Genomic DNA, 17,782 nt, shown 5'->3' on the forward strand with positions numbered 1-17,782 from the left:
GGTGTTGAATTTTATGGAAGACCTTTTCTGCATCTATTGAAATAATCATGTGGTTTTTGTCATTGGTTCTGTTTATGTGATGGATTGCATTTATTGATTTGCATATGTTGAACCAGCCTTGCATCCCTGGGGTGAAGCTGACTTGACCGTGGTGGATAAGCTTTTTAATGTGCTGCTGGATTCGGTTTGCCAGTATTTTATTGAAGATTTGTGCATCGATGTTCATCAGGGATATTGGCCTGAAATTCTCTTTTTTGCTGTGTCTCTGCCAGGATATGATATCAGGATGATGCTGGCCTCATAAAATGAGTTTGGGAGGAGTCCCTCTTTCTCTATTGTTTGGATAGTTTCAGAGGATGGTCCCAGTTCCTCTTTGTACCTCTGGTGAATTTGGCTGTGAATCCGTCTGGTCCTGGGCTTTTTTTGGTTGGTAGGCTATTACTTACTGCCTCAATTTCAGAACTTGTTATTGGTTTATTCAGTGATTCAACTCCTTCCTGGTTTAGTCTTGGGAGGGTGTGTGTGTCCAGGAACTTATCCATTTCTTCTAGGTTTTCTACTTTATTTGCATAGAGGTGTTTATAGTATTCTCTGGTGGTAGTTTGTATTTCTGTGGGATCAGTGGTGATCTCCCATCTAACATTTTTTATTGTGTCTATTTGATCCTTCTCCCTTTTCTTCTTTATTATTCTGGCTAGTGGTCTATGTATTTTGTTAATCTTTTCAAAAAACCAGCTCCTGGATTCACTGACTTTTTTGGAAGGGTTTTTTGTGTCTCTATCTCCTTCAGTTCTGCTCTGATCTTAGTTATTTCTTGTCTTCTGCTATCTTTTGAATGTGTTTGCTTTTGCTTCTCTAGTTCTTTTAATTGTGATGTTAGGGTGTCGATGATCTTTCCCACTTTCTCTTGTGGGCATTTAGTGCTATAAATTTACCTCTAAATACTGCTTTAGCTGTGTCCCAGAGATTCTGGTACATTATGTCTTTGTTCTTATTGGTTTCAAATAACTTATTTATTTCTGCCTTAATTTCGTCATTTACCCAGAAGTCACTCAGGAGCAGGTTGTTCAGTTTCCAAGTAGTGGTGCAGTTTTGAGTGAGTTTCTTAATCCTGAGTTCTAATTTGATTGCACTGTGGTCTGAGAGACTATTTGTTATGATTGTCGATCTTTTGCATTTGCTGAGGAGTGTTTTTATTTCCAATATGTGGGTCGATTTTAGAATAAGTGTGATGTGGTGCTGAGAAGAATGTAATTCTGTTGATTTGGGGGGAGGGTTCTGTAGATATCTATCAGGTCTGCGGTCCAGAGCTGAATCAGTCCTGATATCCTTGTTAATTTTCTGTCTCATTGATCGGTCAATATTGACAGTATGGGTTAAATTCTCCCACTATTAATGTGGGAGTCTAACTCTCTTTTGTAGGTCTCTAAGAACTCTTGCTTTATGATCTGGGTGCTCCTGCATTGAGTGCATATGTATTTTAGGATAGTTAGCTCTTCTGTTGCATTGATCCCTTTACCATATGTAATGCCCTTCTTTCTCTTTTTTGATCTTTGTTGGTTTAAAGTGTTTTATCAGATACTAGTATTGCAACCCCTGCTTTTCTTGTTTTGTTTTGTTTTGTTTTGCTTTCCATTTGCTTAGTAAATCTTCCTCTATCCCTTTATTTTGAGCCTATGTGTGTCTTTGCACATGAGATGGTTCTCCTAAATATAGCACACCAATGAGTCCTGACTCTTTATCCAATTTGCCAGTCTGGGCCTTTTAATTGGGGCATTTAGCCTGTTTACCTTTAAGGTTAATATTGTTATGTGTGAATTTGATCCTGTCATTATGATGCTAGCTGGTTATTTTGCCCATTAGTTGATGCAGTTTCTTCATAGTGTCGATGGTCTTTACATTTTGATATATTTTTGCAGTGGCTGGTACCAGTTTTTCCTTTCCATATTTAGTGCTTCCTTCAGGACCTCTTGTAAGGCAGGCCTGGTGGTGACAAAATCCCTCAGCATTTGCTTGTCTGTAAAGGATTTTATTTCTCCTTCACTTATGAAGCTTAGTTTGGCTGGATATGACATTCTGGGTTGAGAAATCTTTTCTTTAAGAATGTTGAATATTGGCCCACTCTCTTCTGGCTTGTAGGGTTTCTGCAGAGAGATCCACTGTTAGTCTGATGGGCTTCCCTTTGTGGGTAACTCGACCTTTCCCTCTGGCTGCCCTTAACATTTTTTTCCTTCATTTCAACCTTGGTGAATCTGACAATTATGTGTCTTGGGGTTGCTCTTCTTGACAAGTATCTTTGTGGTGTTCTCTGTATTTCCTGAATTTGAATGTTGGCCGTCTTGTTGGGTTGGGAAAGTTCTCTTGAATAATATCTTGAAGTGTGTTTTCCAACTTGGTTCCATTCTCCCCATCACTTTCAGGTACACCAATCAAACGTGGGTTTGGTCTTTTCACATAGTCCCATATTTCTTGGAGGCTCTGTTTGTTCCTTTTCATTCTTTTTTCTCTAATCTTGTCTTCATGCTTTATTTCATTAAGTTGATCTTCAATCTCTGATATCCTTTCTTCTGCTTGATTGATTTGGCTATTGATACTTGTGTATGCTTCATGAAGTTCTTGTGCTGTGTTTTTCAGCTCCATCAGGTCATTTATGTTCTTCTCTAAATTGGTTATTTTAGTTAGAAATTTCTCTAACCTTTTATCGAGGTTCTTAGCTTCTTTGAATTGGGTTAGAACATGCTCCTTTAGCTCGGAGGAGTTTGTTATTACCCACCTTCTGACGCCTACTTCTGTCAATTCATCAAACTCATTCTCCATCCAGTTTTGTTCCCTTGCTGGCGAGGAGTTGTGATCCTTTGGAGGAGAAGAGGCATTCTGGTTTTTGGAATTTTCAGCCTTTTTGTGCTGGGTTTTCCTCATCTTCGTGGATTTATTTACCTTCGGTCTTTGATGTTGGTGACCTTCGGATCGGTTTTTTTTGTGGATGTCCTTTTACTTGATGTTGATGCTATTGTTTTCTGTTTGTCAGTTTTTCTTCTAACAGTCAGGCCCTTCTTCTTCAGATCTGCTGGCGTTTGCTGGGGGTCCACTCCAGACCGTTTGCCTGGGTATCACCAGTGGAGGCTGCAGAACAGCAAAGACTGCTGGCCTGCTCCTTCCTCTGGAAGCTTCATCCCAGAGAGGCACTCGCCAGATGCCAACTGGAGCTCTCCTGTATGAGGTGTCTGTCGACCTCTGCTGGGCAGTGTCTCCCTGTCAGGAGGCTCGGAGGTCAGGGACCCACTTGAGGCAGTCTGTCCCTTAGCAGAGCTCCAGCACTGTGCTAGGAGATCCGCTGCTCTCTTCAGAGCCAACAGGCAGGAACGTTTAAGTCTGCTGAAGCTGCGCCCATAGCCACCCCTTTCCCCAGGTGCTCTGTCCCAGGGAGATGGGAGTTTTATCCAGAAGCCCCTAACAGGGGCTGCTGCCTTTCTTTCAGAGATTCCCTGCCCAGAGAGGAGGAATCTAGAGAAAGTCTGGCTACTGTGGCTTTGCAGCACTGCGGTGGACTCCACCCAGTCTGAACTTCCCAGCAGCTTTGTTTACACTGTGAGGGGAAAACCGACTACTCAAGCCTCAGTAATGGTGGACACTGCCCCCCCCAGCAAGCCTGAGCTTCCCAGGTCGACTTCAGATTGCTGTGCTGGCAGCAATAATTTCAAGCCAGTGAATCTTAGCTTGCTGGACTCCATGGGGGTGACATCTGCTGAGCAAGACCACTTGGCTCCCTGGCTTCGGTCCCCTTTCCAGGGCAGTGAACATTTCTGTCTTGCTATTGTTCCAGGAGCCACTGGGGTATGAAAAAAAAAAAAAAAAAAAAAAAAACTCCTGCAGCTAGCTTGGTGTCTGCCCAAATGGCCACCAAGTTTTGTGCTTGAAACCCAGGGCCCTTGTGGTGTAGGCACCCGAGGGAATCTCCCAGTCTGTGGGTTGGAAAGACCATGGGAAAAGCATAGTATCTAGGCCAGAAAGCACCATTCCTCAGGGCAAGGTCCCTCACAGCTTCCCTTGGCTATGGGAGGGAGTTCCCCAACCCCTTGTGCTTCCTGGGTGAGATGATGCCCCACCCTGCTTCTGCTTGCCCTCCATGGGTTGCACCCACTGTCTAACCAGTCCCAGTGAGATGAGCTGAGTACCTCAGTTGGAAATGCAGAAATCGCCCGCCTTCTGCGTTGATGTCGCTGGTTGCTGCAGACTGGAGCTGTTCCTATTCGACCATCTTGCCCAGGAACTCGAATTGCACTATTATAATAAGAAAAAAATAAGTTCACCTGAAAGCAGGTAGCATGAAAAGTGTATTAGAAAAAGACAGACTAGAGTCCAGCAAATCAAATAAGAGGCTATTGCAATGATCCAAGGACAAATAAATAAAGGCCTGGATTAAGACTGTAGGAGTATATACTGAAAAAAAGGAATAGATGGCAACAAGAGGTTTCTAAGAAGAATAAATAGGGACGTTATGATTGATTAGCTATAAATGATGAAAGGTGATATGGTTTGGTTGTGTCCCACCCAAATCTCATCTTGAATTGTAGTTCCCATAATCTCCATGTTCTCCATGTGTCATGGGAGGGACTCGGTGGGAGGTAATTGAATCATGGAGGTGGTTACCTCCATGTTGTTCTCCTGATAGTGAGTTCTCACGAGATCTGATGATTTTATAAGGGGCTTTTCTCCCACTTCACTTTGCATTTCTCCTTGCTGCTGCCAAGTGAAGAACGTGTTTGCTTCCCTTTCCACCATGATTGTACGTTTCCTGGGGCCTCCCTAGCTATGCAGAACTGTGAGTCAATTAAACCTCTTTCCCTTATAAATTACCCAGTCTCTGGTACGTCTTTATCAGCAGCATGAGAATGGGCTAATACAGAAAGGCTATATTAAGAATTTATTCAAAATAGGTCAAGGAGATCAGAGATTAGTGACGATGGTCAAAGAGGGAAAGAAATTAAGATAAGTCAGTTTGTAGAGAAGGAGGTGCTAACTTCATTTTGGGGGCATGGTGAGTTTGTAGTACCAGTGGGACACGGAAATGTTCAGAATTCAGCCAGATAGAGACTATGGTTAGAAATAGAGGTTGGGGAGCAGTCAGCATTGAGGAGATAAGTGAAGCCATGGGACTGAATGAGCTCTAAAAGGGAGAGTGTAGAAAGGAAGGATTGAAATACTGATAAAAGCTAGAGTTAAGTGACAGGAAGAGGAGGGAAAACAAGAAACGGCACAGAGTGGTACAAGGAGAATCATCCAAATGATGTTGAAATGACTTCACAAAATAGATGTTGAGTGGTGTTAAATAAAGAAACCAAAGAAGACAAAGACTAGGAAAAGTCATTTAATTTGGCAAGAGATCACCCTTTGAGAGGCAGTGTTCAATGTGGTGTGGTGACAGAATCTAGAATGCAGGTGCTGGAGCCAAGGAACAGAAAAAGATTTTTGTGGGCAATATGACAATTCAAGAGTACATCTGTTTTAAAAGAAGCTGTTGTAATATAAGACTCCCAGAAAAAGGCAACCTGAGTCAAAGTGTTAGACAATGAGGAAAACAGAAGTCTGAAATTATTGTGCTGCATACATCCAACCTGCATACTACACAAATATAAAAGCTAGTAATTCACTGGGCAGGGTAGAAGGAGGATCAAAAACAAAAGACATGAGGGACACAGACTGCATCTACACACAGTGATGTAGAGGACTCTCACAAGCAATATGAAGGGCAAGAAACCAGCCACAAAAGAAATCAAACAGAAAAGAGTGTTATTATGTGGTGTTTGTAAATCTATTTACATACAATTCAAAGATGGGCCAAATTAATCTATACTGTTATGGGCTGAGGTGACCAGGAATCACTTTGTGCAGAAAGACCTCAAAAAACAAGAAGCAGCAGTTCACGCCACATTGAATACTGCCTCTCAAAGGGTGATTCTTGCAAAATTGAATGGCCTTTCCCTAGTCTTCACCCTCTTTGGCATCTTTGTTTAACACCACTCAACACCTATCCTGTGAAATCATTTCAACATCATTTGGATGATTCTCCTTGTACCACTCTGTGCTTTTTCTTATTTATCCTCCTCTTCCTGTCACTTAACTCTAGTTTTTATCAGCATATCAATCTTTCCTTCCTACACTCTCCCTTTTAGAGCTAAGTCAAGATAGTGGGTGCCCTGTGGAAAGCAAGTGGAAGTAGGCCCAACAGTGGCTTCAGGGCTGCTAATCATGTACTGGTTATTGGTGGAGGTGCTAGTTACAAAGGTGTGTTCACTTTGTGATAACTCATCAAGCTGTACACTTATAATGCATGTGCTTTTCCATCCACAGGTTTCAATTAAAAGTTTAAAAAAAAAATAAGCAAAAGGAGTCTACTTGGACTAGAATGGTGAGCTCTCAGACCTTCAGTTTTAAATAGAACTGCTGGTGGCTGAGAGATTAGAGTAAGACTACGTGGTCTCTTCTTTACTGAGTAGTTAAGACCAGTAGTACATAAGAGGTAATATATATGTTAGATATTACGTAGAAAACGGAACTACCACCAAGATGCCGGGTTTCTCAGATAATGTTTACATTTGTCTGAATGTCTTGATTTTTAACAAATTTCCATTGTTTATTTTTATATATTTGTTGAACCTGAGAGTTAAAATCAGAGAAAATCCTTGAACTTTTCCAATCTGACCTATACAAGTGATATGACTTGAGTTAAAGCCAGAATTTGACATGACACAGGCAGAAATGCTACTTTGCTTGTGTTCAGAAGGTCCCAGAGCTCTCCAACTTCATTATTTCTCCAAGTGGAGCATTTTATAAAACATTCCATTTTTTCCACCTGCTTCAAGCATTAATCTAGACAAAAGTTCCCATCACATATGAATCCAAATAACAACCCCAAATGAGTAATTCTGAGAAGTATACATCTTGTCCTTCACATATAATTGCTTATATGACGACATATTTAATTAATCTAATTTTACTAATTTAAAAGTTATCCAAGTAGGTTATTTTTTATGCTTGGAGGCTGTTCAAAGGTGATTACACATAACCCTTTCTGTGCTTTGGAACATATCCCTGTTTTAAAACATTCACAAGGGACAGTCTTGTAGCTAAGTACATAAGGTCCCTCCAGGTCCCTCGGCTTTGCAATCTTTTATCTCCAACGCATAAAAATGAACATGATGACTTTGTTCCCTTTTCCTTCCACTAATTGTTAATTGATGTTTATTACATTACGGCTATCTCCAAGACTCTTAAGAGAGTCTGAAATATTCTGAGTAATTCTGTAGTTACCTATGAAAAGGAAGAAAATCAACACAATGATCATCGTGTACCCAAAGTACAAAATAGAGCTCGCAATTTCTGTGATTTGGAGTTTGGCAGAGAAGTAATGAACTGCATATGTAAAAAGATAAACAGCTATAAAGCTTCTGGTTAAAAAGGATCGCCACCACCAATGATGATCCTGTAAAAAGAAGTAGAAAAAAAAATGACTTTTCAGATGAAATTTTAACCATAAATGGGTTAGCAGTTATAACAAGAACAAAAGATAAACTTCATAAAATAATGGATTAAAAGGAATAAAAGAGAAATTTGTATAAGAAATTTAATAAAATATGTAATGTATGTCCTGCTTGGGGTGTCCTAACAATTGTCAACTCTTTGTTTCCAGGGATACCACATGTGCCCTCTGGGATTGGACTTTTAATTTGTGCAGGCTGACTATCATAACATTGCCTCAGCCCTGGAAGGCATTCAGTTCAGCTTCTACATACTGGCCAGAGTTGTGCTATGCCTATTGATGCCTCAGGCCAGGCATTTTTTTAAAAGGGGGATAATATAGAAATTTAGGCTAGACCTTGGGGTTAATAATATTTGCTTTAACTGGCTCAATTCAGGACCCACGGATGGCATAACTGAGGTCAATGCTGCAGGTTGGTCTCACCCTGTTCCATGGACTCCTACTGATGATAATATTATTTATTATTGCAAAGACACTGTGGCCAAGGACCATGGGGAAAGACAGTGGAGAAAAGAATTAACAGCAGATCTGAGGCTACTATCTTTAGAAAGTCTGCTTGCAAGTTTGGCCCTTGGCTTGCATCTGGGAATTTGGCATTTAGTCATTCCCTGACTGATGTAGAATGGTTTGCTATGCCTAGACTGTACAGACAATGTGATTTATGGTGAATACTTGCTTTCCTTTGGGGAGTCTGGAATTTTGTAGTTGCTAGGCAGAGAGTGCCTATGTGACTACTCCCAATAAAAACCTTGGATGCTGAATCTCTAATGGGCTTCCCTGGGCAGAACATCGCACATTTATTACTGCATTTCGCACTGCTGGAGAAAGAAGCAAACTCAGTGTGCTCTCTAACGGGAGGGAGACAACATAGGAAGGCTGTGCCTGGATTTCTCCAGGATCCACCTGTCTTTTTCCCTCACTGATCCTGTGGGCATCCTTTCGGTAGCCTACCCATGTATGCATCTGTATGCCTAGTCCCATGAGTCCTTCTAGTGAGTCACCAAACATGTGGGTAGTCTTCGGGACCCCCCAAAACATTTTCTTAGGAATAAAAACATATCCATTATATGCTTATTATTGTGTGCCTCATTAATGATTGCTGCAGATTCTCTACGGCAAAATGTACATAGAATTAATGACCAGATGATATGGTTTGGCTGTGTCCCCACTGAAATCTCAACTTGAATTGTATCTCCCAGAATTCCCGCGTGTTGTGGGAGGGACCCAGGGGGAGGTAACTGAATCGTGGCGGCCTGTCTTTCCCATGCTATTCTCGTGATAGTGAATAAGTCTCATGAAATCTGATGGGTTTATCAGGGCTTTCCGCTTTTGCTTCCTCCTCATTCTTCTCTTGCTGCCATGTGAGAAACGCCTTTCGTCTCCCGCCATGATTCTGAGGCCTCCCCAGCCATGTGGAACTGTAAGTCCAGTTAAACTTCTTTTTGTTCCCAGTTTTGGGTATGTCTTTATCAGCAGTGTGAAAATGAACTAATACACTGGCTAAGTATAAGTATACTACATAAGCATATTTAAGTATACATACAGTTATATTTTGTACCTCTATACCAATAGCACAAGAAGAAGATGTCTAAGACAACATGTATATAAGAATCATTCCCTGAACCCTCCATTGTCTGTCATCCTTGAAGAGTCATATTTAACTACCAAAATGAAATGGATTTAGGGGATTTAAGAGAACAATGGACACTAACAGCTCAGTCATCCAGAATGATAGCGGGGAAAAATAGGACTGGGGTAAAAAGAACTATTTATGTCTGTGGTAACCAAAAGGCAATAAACTGAAAGAAGAGAAAGGACCCTTAGTCACAATCTCAAACCAACAAACCAGAATCTTGGCTTAAGCTGCAAAGAAAAAATTTAATTGTTAAAAAGAAAACATCGGCCAGGCGTGGTGGTTCATGCCTGTAATCTCACCTCTTTGGGAAGCCAAGGCGAGCGGATCACTTGAGCCCAGGAGTTCGAGACCAGCCTAGGCAACATGGCAAAACCCCGTCTCTACTAAAAACACAAAAATTAGCTGGGTGTGGTGGCGGTCACCTGTAATCCCAGCTACTAGAGAGGCTGAGGCAGGAGAATCGCTTCAACCCTGGAGGCAGACATTGCAATGAGCCGAGATAGTGCCACTGCACTCCAGCCTGGGCAACAGAGTGAAACCCTGTCTCAAAAAAAAAAAAAAAAAAGAAAGAAAGAAAAGAAAAGGGGAAAAAAAAAAAGAAAATATCATTGAACTTGATAAATATTAAATCAGTCCCTTATATTTTTCTGTTAACTGAATATCATGCAGCAATTACAATAACCAGCCAAAGAGAAATCACTTTCTATTTAAATTTTCCATCAAAGCAGCCTTAACTTGATAGCCACATTAAAGTCAAAATGTGTTAATAGGAAAACACAATGTAATACTGATCCCAAGTTGTAGAAACATGCAGTTATCATTTATTTCAATTCTTTTCTAAACACAGACTTCCAATTCCAGTAATGCAAGTATAGAAAATGTAAGATGCATTAGTTTCTTGTGGCTTTACCTCAGCACATAAATGAAAATAATACAGCAAAACTGTAACTTCTGAGCAAGTAATCACAAGACTTATAAAGACTAAGAAAAGGAAGCCAAACATGTAGTACAGCTAATGAGACCTGAAAATAAAAAGAGGTTTAAATAAACTTTAACTCAACAGTGCACACAGAAAGATCAATCCAAACCTATAAAACAGACAGTCACACATTTCTCTAAACTTTTTTTTCTTTTTTTTTTTCCCCCTAAACATTCAACTTTGTATTCCAAACCTTCACCTATCCATTAAGTATCAAAAAATAGTCCCTTACCTATGCAGTTTCAGAGTTTGGCCATATCTTCTCTAGTCAGAACCAGTGCTGCTACTTACTCATGTTTCTCTGATCATATAAGTTAGTTCTCACTTGAGACTCATCAATATCACCATAATTTTCTCCATACATATTTAAAAACATTCTCTTTAGAAATGGAAGGCTGCAAGTGTCATAAATACCAACAACTACATCATAAAACAGAAAACCACAGATTCAAATACCACTTTTGCCTTAGAAGGCCTATTGACATTCAGCTTTTCCAAATATGTCTTTATAGCACAGCACACATAATTCTATTAAATATACTTTCAAACATGCATTCAAAAAAAAATCTGTGTGTAGATTACATCTAGGTGAAACTTTGAAAGAATGAAGTTAATTCTCTTGGTTATTATAGACCTGAGCTAAGTTGGGATGATCAATGCCCATTCCAATTAATTAATTAATACTTTAGAGACAGGGTCTTACTGTGTCACCCAGGCTAGAGTGCAGTGGTGCGATCACAGCTCACTGCAGTCTCAACCTCCTGAGTTCAAGTGATCCTCCTGCCTCAGCCTCCCAAGTAGCTGGAACTTACAGGCCACCATGCTTGGCTAATTTTTTAGCCAAGCACGTGCCACCATGCAGCTAATTTTTTATTTTATTTTATTTCATTTGTAGAGACAGGATCTTGCAATGTTGCCCAAGGCTGGCCTTGAACTCCTGGCCTCAAATGATTCCCCAGCTTCCCAAAATGCTGGGATTAAAGGCGTGAGCCACTACACCCAACCACAACATCCATTTTTAAAAGCCTTCTAGAAATAAAAAGAAACTGATGAACTGATCAATACCCCACCTAAAAATCTCATGTAAAATATATACCTGAGTATGAGAGTGAGGGATGAGGGTTGAGGAGAAGCACCTCTCTAGATAATAAATATATACAAATATATACAAAGTTGTATGCAACAAACACTTTGCTTCAAGACCAGCCTGGCCAACATGTTGAAACCCTGTCTCTACTAAAAATACAAAAATCAGCTGGGCCTAGTGGTACACGCCTGTAGTCCCAGCTACTCAAGAGGCTGAGACACGAGAATTGCTTGAACCCGGGAGGCAGGTAGAGGTTGCAGTGAACCGACATCACACCACTGCACTCCAGCCTGGGTGACAGAGTGAGATCCTGTCTCAAAAAAACAAAAAACAAAAATAAAATAAAAAACAAGCACACTGTTTTTCATTGAAATGAAAATTAATTGTCTGAAAAACCTTTTAGTTTTCATTGTAAAACTACTTTCCCATCAAGAACATCTGGAAAATATGGTTACTATAACCTATTTTGCAGCTTGTTTTTTTTTTTGTTTGTTTTTGTTTTTTTTAGATGGAGTCTCACTCTGTCACCCAAGCTGGAATGCAGTGGCATGATCTCAGGTCACTGCAACCCCCACCTCCCGGGTTCAAGTGATTCTCATGCCTCAGCCTCCCGAGTAGCTGGGATTACAGGCAGTCACCACCACGCCCAGCTAATTTTTGTATTTTTAGTAGAGATAGGGTTTCACCATGTTGGCCAGGCTGGTCTCGAACGCCCGACCTCAAGTGATCCACCTGCTTCGGCCTCCCAAAGTGCTGGAATTACAGGTGTGAGCCACCGTGCCCAGCCAAAAAAGTAAATCTTTATAAATATTTCCATCAAAAAGTACCCGTTAAAAGTTGTGAATTCAACAGGGTGACTATACTCAATAATAATTTAATTGTACATTTTAAAATAACTAAAAGAGTATAATTGTATTGTTTGAAACACAAAGGATAAATGCTTGAGGGGATAGATACCTCATTCTCCATAGATGTGATTATTATGCACTGCATGCCTGTATCAAAACATCTCATGTACCCCATAAATATACACACCTACTATGTACTCACAAAAATTAAAAATAAATTTTTTTAAGTCATGAATTCAGTCTCAATTCTCTAGGAAATTCTTCTAGGTCAGATTGTTATTTACTGGATAAAGTGGAGGTAAATGAAGTATTATCATACCAGAATTTAACCTCCTTAAAATATAGGAATGTTAATTTACTAAAAACTAACACTTTTAAGATTATGAAGATGTAATACTCACCAAATACTGTTAAGAATGAAAAAGAGTTGAATAAAAATACAACTGAAGGGTAAAATGCCACCAATTATGATGCCAATAAGTGGTTTTGTAAAGAAGTTCTATGGAGGAATCTGACAGGGGATCTGGTTTGTGTGAACTGGACAAGTAATCTGCTCGGAAAAAAATGAAGTGAGAATCAGAATGAAATGAAACTGAAAAACATCTATACAGATATTATCACAAAACAGAATCTTGAATCTGAAGAGGGCATGGAATATTTACAGGAGCATTTTTCTCAAAGGCAGCTTTAAGAAAACAACAATTGTTTAAGAAAACAACAAAAAGCAGTCGTGTGGGCAGGGGCTAGGCCAGTGCTGTGCAATGGAAGTATAATGCAAGCTACATGTGTAGTTTTAAATTTTTTTATTAGCCCCCTTAAAAAATTAAAAATAAACAGATGGAATTAATTTCAACATCGTATTTTATTTAGTCTAACATGTCCAAATATTATGATTTATACTTGTGTTAATATAAAATTATTGAGCAAATATTTTATATTATCTTTGTTATTGCTCTAAGTGTTCAAAATCTGGTATGTATTTTCCACATAGAGCCCATCTCAATTCAGACAGCCACATTTCAGGTACTCAACAGCCACATGTGGCCAGTGGCACCATACTAAATGATACACAGCTAAACAATCAATAAGGATATTTATCCTTTTTTATAATTTCCAAGGGAGAGACTGGAAAGATTTACCAGTGACTATTCTAATGCAAAATAATCTAAAATATCCAAAAGTTCTCTCTTAGAATTTGTCTGAGAATGTGTTAATAGTTTTCAGAAAATTTTCTTTTTGCTGCTCTCTGTGGAACTCCACCTCCCATTTTGACTTTTCCAACGTTTCTTCTGCAATCTCATGCTATATCCTTGAATAGTTTTTTGGTTGTGTGGCCTCATTGAGACTTTTTGGTATCCTATACGTTTTTCTGATATGTGGAATAGGCTAACTTCAAATCTGTAAACTGAATAGCCCCATTTCTTGGACTATATCTTGACTGTCTTCTCCCACTGTATAATCCTATTAGTTTTCTGAGTTGGCTGATGTCGGCCTTTCTACAATATGTCCTTTTAATTTGGTTCATCAGAAGTAAAAGGAAATATAACAATTGATAATGTAGGAAATGCATTAATATCTTTGAAAGTGTTACTGTCTTTTACTTAATTTTTTAAAATATCTTTTATTCCAAAATGATTATTCTCTGTAATTTTCTCCAGTGGGACTTTTTGTATTTCATGTGCAATATATACACTGAGGTATTATTTCAGCTATCGCTCAGTGGCCAAAAGCAGTATTTTAAAAGTTGACCTTTTCCTTATTTCCAATATATGCACCAAAAAAATGTTAGTGGTACTGAAATTCCAAACCAAATTGTAAGGATATCTAGCAGAGTAGCAAAGGAGATGGTAGCTGATGACCCTTCCATCCAGAGAATTTTAGTCCTGATAAAGAGATCAGCAAAGACAATTCTGAATGGAGAAAAAAGTCATTAGAAAACAAGGGGTAGGGAGAGATTTGTTAAAGGCCACAAAATTACAGCTAGATAAGAAAAATAAGTTCTAGCATTCTATAACGCTGTAGGATGACAGGAATTCATAATAATATGGGCCGGGCACGGTGTCTCAAGCCTGTAATCCCAGCACTTTGGGAGGCCGAGATGGGAGGATCACGAGTCAGGAGATCGAGACCATCCTGGCGAACACGGTGAAACCCCTTCTCTACTAAAAAATACAAAAAACTAGCAGGGCGAGGTGGCAGGCGCCTGTAGTCCCAGCTACTCGGGAGGCTGAGGCAGGAGAATGGCGTGAACCCGGGAGGCGGAGCTTGCAGTGAGCCGAGATCGCACCACTGCACTCCAGCCTGGGCGACAGAGCGAGACTCCGTCTCAAAAAAAAAAAATAATAATAATAATAATATGTTATATAGTCTCAAGTAGCTAGCTAGAAGGAGGATATTAAATGTTCCCAACACAAAGAAATAATAAATTTTGAGATGATGGGTATGCTAATTATCCTGATTTGATCACTATACATTATATGCATTGAAACATCACTATGTGCCCCAAGAATATGTACAAATATTATATGTCCATCAAATTTTAAAATTTTTAATTTAAAAATGTATAGTGTACAACAAAAGAAAACAACATACTTTCAGGAAAATGTTATAAACATAACTTTTTTTGAGACAATGTCTTGCTCTGTCACCCAGGTTGGAGTGCAGCAGCACAATCATAGCTTACATTTAGCTTCAACCTCCCGGACTCAAGCAACCATCCCACCAAAGTCTCCTGAGCAGCTAGGACTACAAGTGTGTGCCGCCAGGACTGGCTAACATTTTTTGTAGAGAGGAAGTCTCACTACCTTGCCCAAATTGTTCTCAAATTCCTGGGCTCAAGTGATCCTCCCATCTCAGTCGCCCAAACCACTGGAGTGGTGGGCAAGAGCCACCACACCTATGAATATCCAGACATTCTTTTGGTAAGAAGGATATCATAAATCACAATGTTAAATCCTAGAAGAATATTAAATCACAATGTGTAAACCCAGTCATTGAGCTATGACTTAAACTTGATACCATATAAGAAAGAAGATGGAAGTTTCTTATAGGATATAATTTCCACAGCCTACTCATTCTTGTACCTGCAAACTCTAGTAGAAGGTAAATAAGGTGTGAAGCAGTAGACCATGGAAAAAAAACTCAATATGCTATATAGTGAACACAATCAAGAAATAGCATACATGGAAAACAGATTTTCAAATCCTAGGCTGAAAGGGGCCATAAGATGCCTTCAAGTTAGACAGGTATTCACTTAAGGAGTTTTAAACTGATTGCTCAACATCAACAGGCCAACTTCTAAGTCTACTGGATACATCACCAGGCAAGCCTAGCTGCTGTGTCCCTACTTATTTGGTACACCAGACAAGTTTCACCAAAGCTATAAGTGGGGATGGGTATGGATATGGATATGAGTGTTTCAGAAAGCCTAAAAAATAAGGTTGAAACAGTAGACAGAGGCTAGACTGTGGAAGACTTTGATTTTCTCCTTTTGGCATTAGGAAGCAACAGAAGAGTTTTTACAATCAAAACTCTCATACACAGTGCAGTTGTTTGGGAAGATGAACCCACAACATTGTGGAAAACAGACCTAAGGGACAAGATGAGAGAAGAAAGGAGCCCAGATAGGAAGTAGTAAGAAGCCGTATAATGTGGTGATAGTTAAAATGAAAAGAGATGGATACACAAGACATGAAGAGTTAAGAATACCCATGAAACAAATGTGCACGTGTACCCCTGAATGTAAAATAAAATAATTTAAAAAAACAAAAAAAGAATTAAGAGACTTTTGGTTAAAGATGGCAGATTTAACTCACACATTTTGCTCTGCTCCTTCCTCAAAACCGTGATAAAATTACAGTAAAGGAATTCTAAAAGGGCATAAACACACAAGATAGGAGAATAGAGGAGAAAAGATATAAGCAACAAATTTTGGAAACTAGATAGCAGCTGAACAAATAGTAACTGAATTTGTCCGGAGCCATGAGGCCTGGAATTAGCCGACCTCTGTTGCTTGATCTCCGCAAAGCGGAGACAAGACGGCACATTTCCGGGTTCTTTATTACAAACCCTTCCCGCGCGCGCCTAAACTGTTCCCCCGCCCGCCCAAAGCTTTTCCCGCGCGCGCCTAAACTGTTCCCGCGCGCGCAAGCCTTTCCCGCGCGCGCGCAAACATTTTCCCGCCCAGGAAGAGATGCAGCCTAGGGCGCAGGCGCGATCCCGCGCCCGGGAACAGTACAAACCCACGGCGCATGCGCGATTGTAATTTGAGAAGACCCGGCCCCCCCGTCACCGCCCTGGCCCAACCTCTTCCCCTGCCAGCCTATATAAGGCATGACCCTACATTCAATAAACAAGACTTGATCAGGCTATTTGTCTTGTCTCCATTTCTCGTGTTTTCTTGTCTCCTCCATTCCCACTCCCCCTTCCAGGGTCTGTTCGACTGTCCTGCAGGTCGGGACATGAATTACCAGAACTGAGAAACCTGCATCCTAAGTCATCAGTAGGGAAAGCTGAAACACAAATCCATTTATACCACAGAATTCCAAAAGGGCTCAGGAACTTGTAGTACCAGGTATCCCTGTAAGTAGGCATGAAAGAGAGGTAATAACCAGGAGGACTGCTTGAAAGTCAGCCTAGGTAGCTGACTTGCAGATTCCTTGCCCTGTTCTGCAGGGCCAAATAATTTCCCTTCCCAACACCAGCAGAATACGGAGGTCTGTTCTCTTGGGGAAGATCCCTGAAGCTCAGAAGGAAACTTTTAAAAAGAAAACCTATCATTGACATCCTTGGAGAGATTAGAGGAGATATTGCGACCATAAAGCAAGAAAAAGAAATTTTAAAGACTATTGAGAAAACAAAAGAGCTCTTGGGAATTAAAAATATGACAAGAGGAATTAAAACCTCAATAAAAGGGTTGGAAGATAGAGATGATAAAATGTCTTAGAAAGCAGCATTTAAAAAAATTGAAAACAGGCAAAAAAATATAGGAAAATTAGATGAACAAGCCAGACATCCGAAAAACAGGAGTTATGGAAGGGGACAGAGTTCCTTATTAATGTCTTTTAGGGATATTAAGTACTTTGCTCAAGGTCAAACCACTAAAAGAGGCAGAGCTGGGATTCTAAGTCGGGTGTGTCTGATTTGTTAAGTGCAAGCTTTTTCTCATTCCACTATGCTATAATAAAGCCTCTATGATGAGGCCTCTATGATGATAACTCTAGAATGTTAATACGTGTGCAACAAATCTGTAACTATCCTCCAACTTCATGTTTTTACATTCTAAATATTTCTTCCTGGGTGCAGTAGCTCATGCCTATAATACCGGCATTTTGGGAAGCCAAAGTGGGCAGATCACATGAGGTCAGGAGTTCAAGACCAGACTGGCCAAGATGGCAAACCCAATCTCTACTAAAAATACAAAAATTAGCCAGGAGTGGTGGCACGTACCTGTAATCCCAGCTACTCGGGAGGCTGAGGCTAGAGAATCACTTGAACCCAGGAGACGGAGTTTGGAGTGAGCAGAGATCGTGCCACTGCACTCCAGCTTGGGCAACAGAGAGAGACTCTGTCTCAAAAATAATAATAATAGTAATAAGCCTCTATGATTAGAAAATTATCCCTGAACCCACTCCACCAATTACATCTGTCTTCTCCCCTCCTGGACATTTTGTCAGAGACCAGAGAGAGGGAA

General features: G+C 40.1%; 1 pseudogene; it reads right to left on the reverse strand.

Annotated features, from left to right (window-relative positions):
- Positions 1 to 4,215: 4,215 nt before the first annotated feature.
- The window catches only part of LOC104682813, a 60,359-nt pseudogene continuing 46,792 nt past the window's right edge, over positions 4,216 to 17,782 (reverse strand).

This window comes from Rhinopithecus roxellana, chromosome 7, assembly GCF_007565055.1.
Source record: "Rhinopithecus roxellana isolate Shanxi Qingling chromosome 7, ASM756505v1, whole genome shotgun sequence".
NCBI classification, from domain to species: Eukaryota; Metazoa; Chordata; class Mammalia; order Primates; family Cercopithecidae; genus Rhinopithecus; species Rhinopithecus roxellana.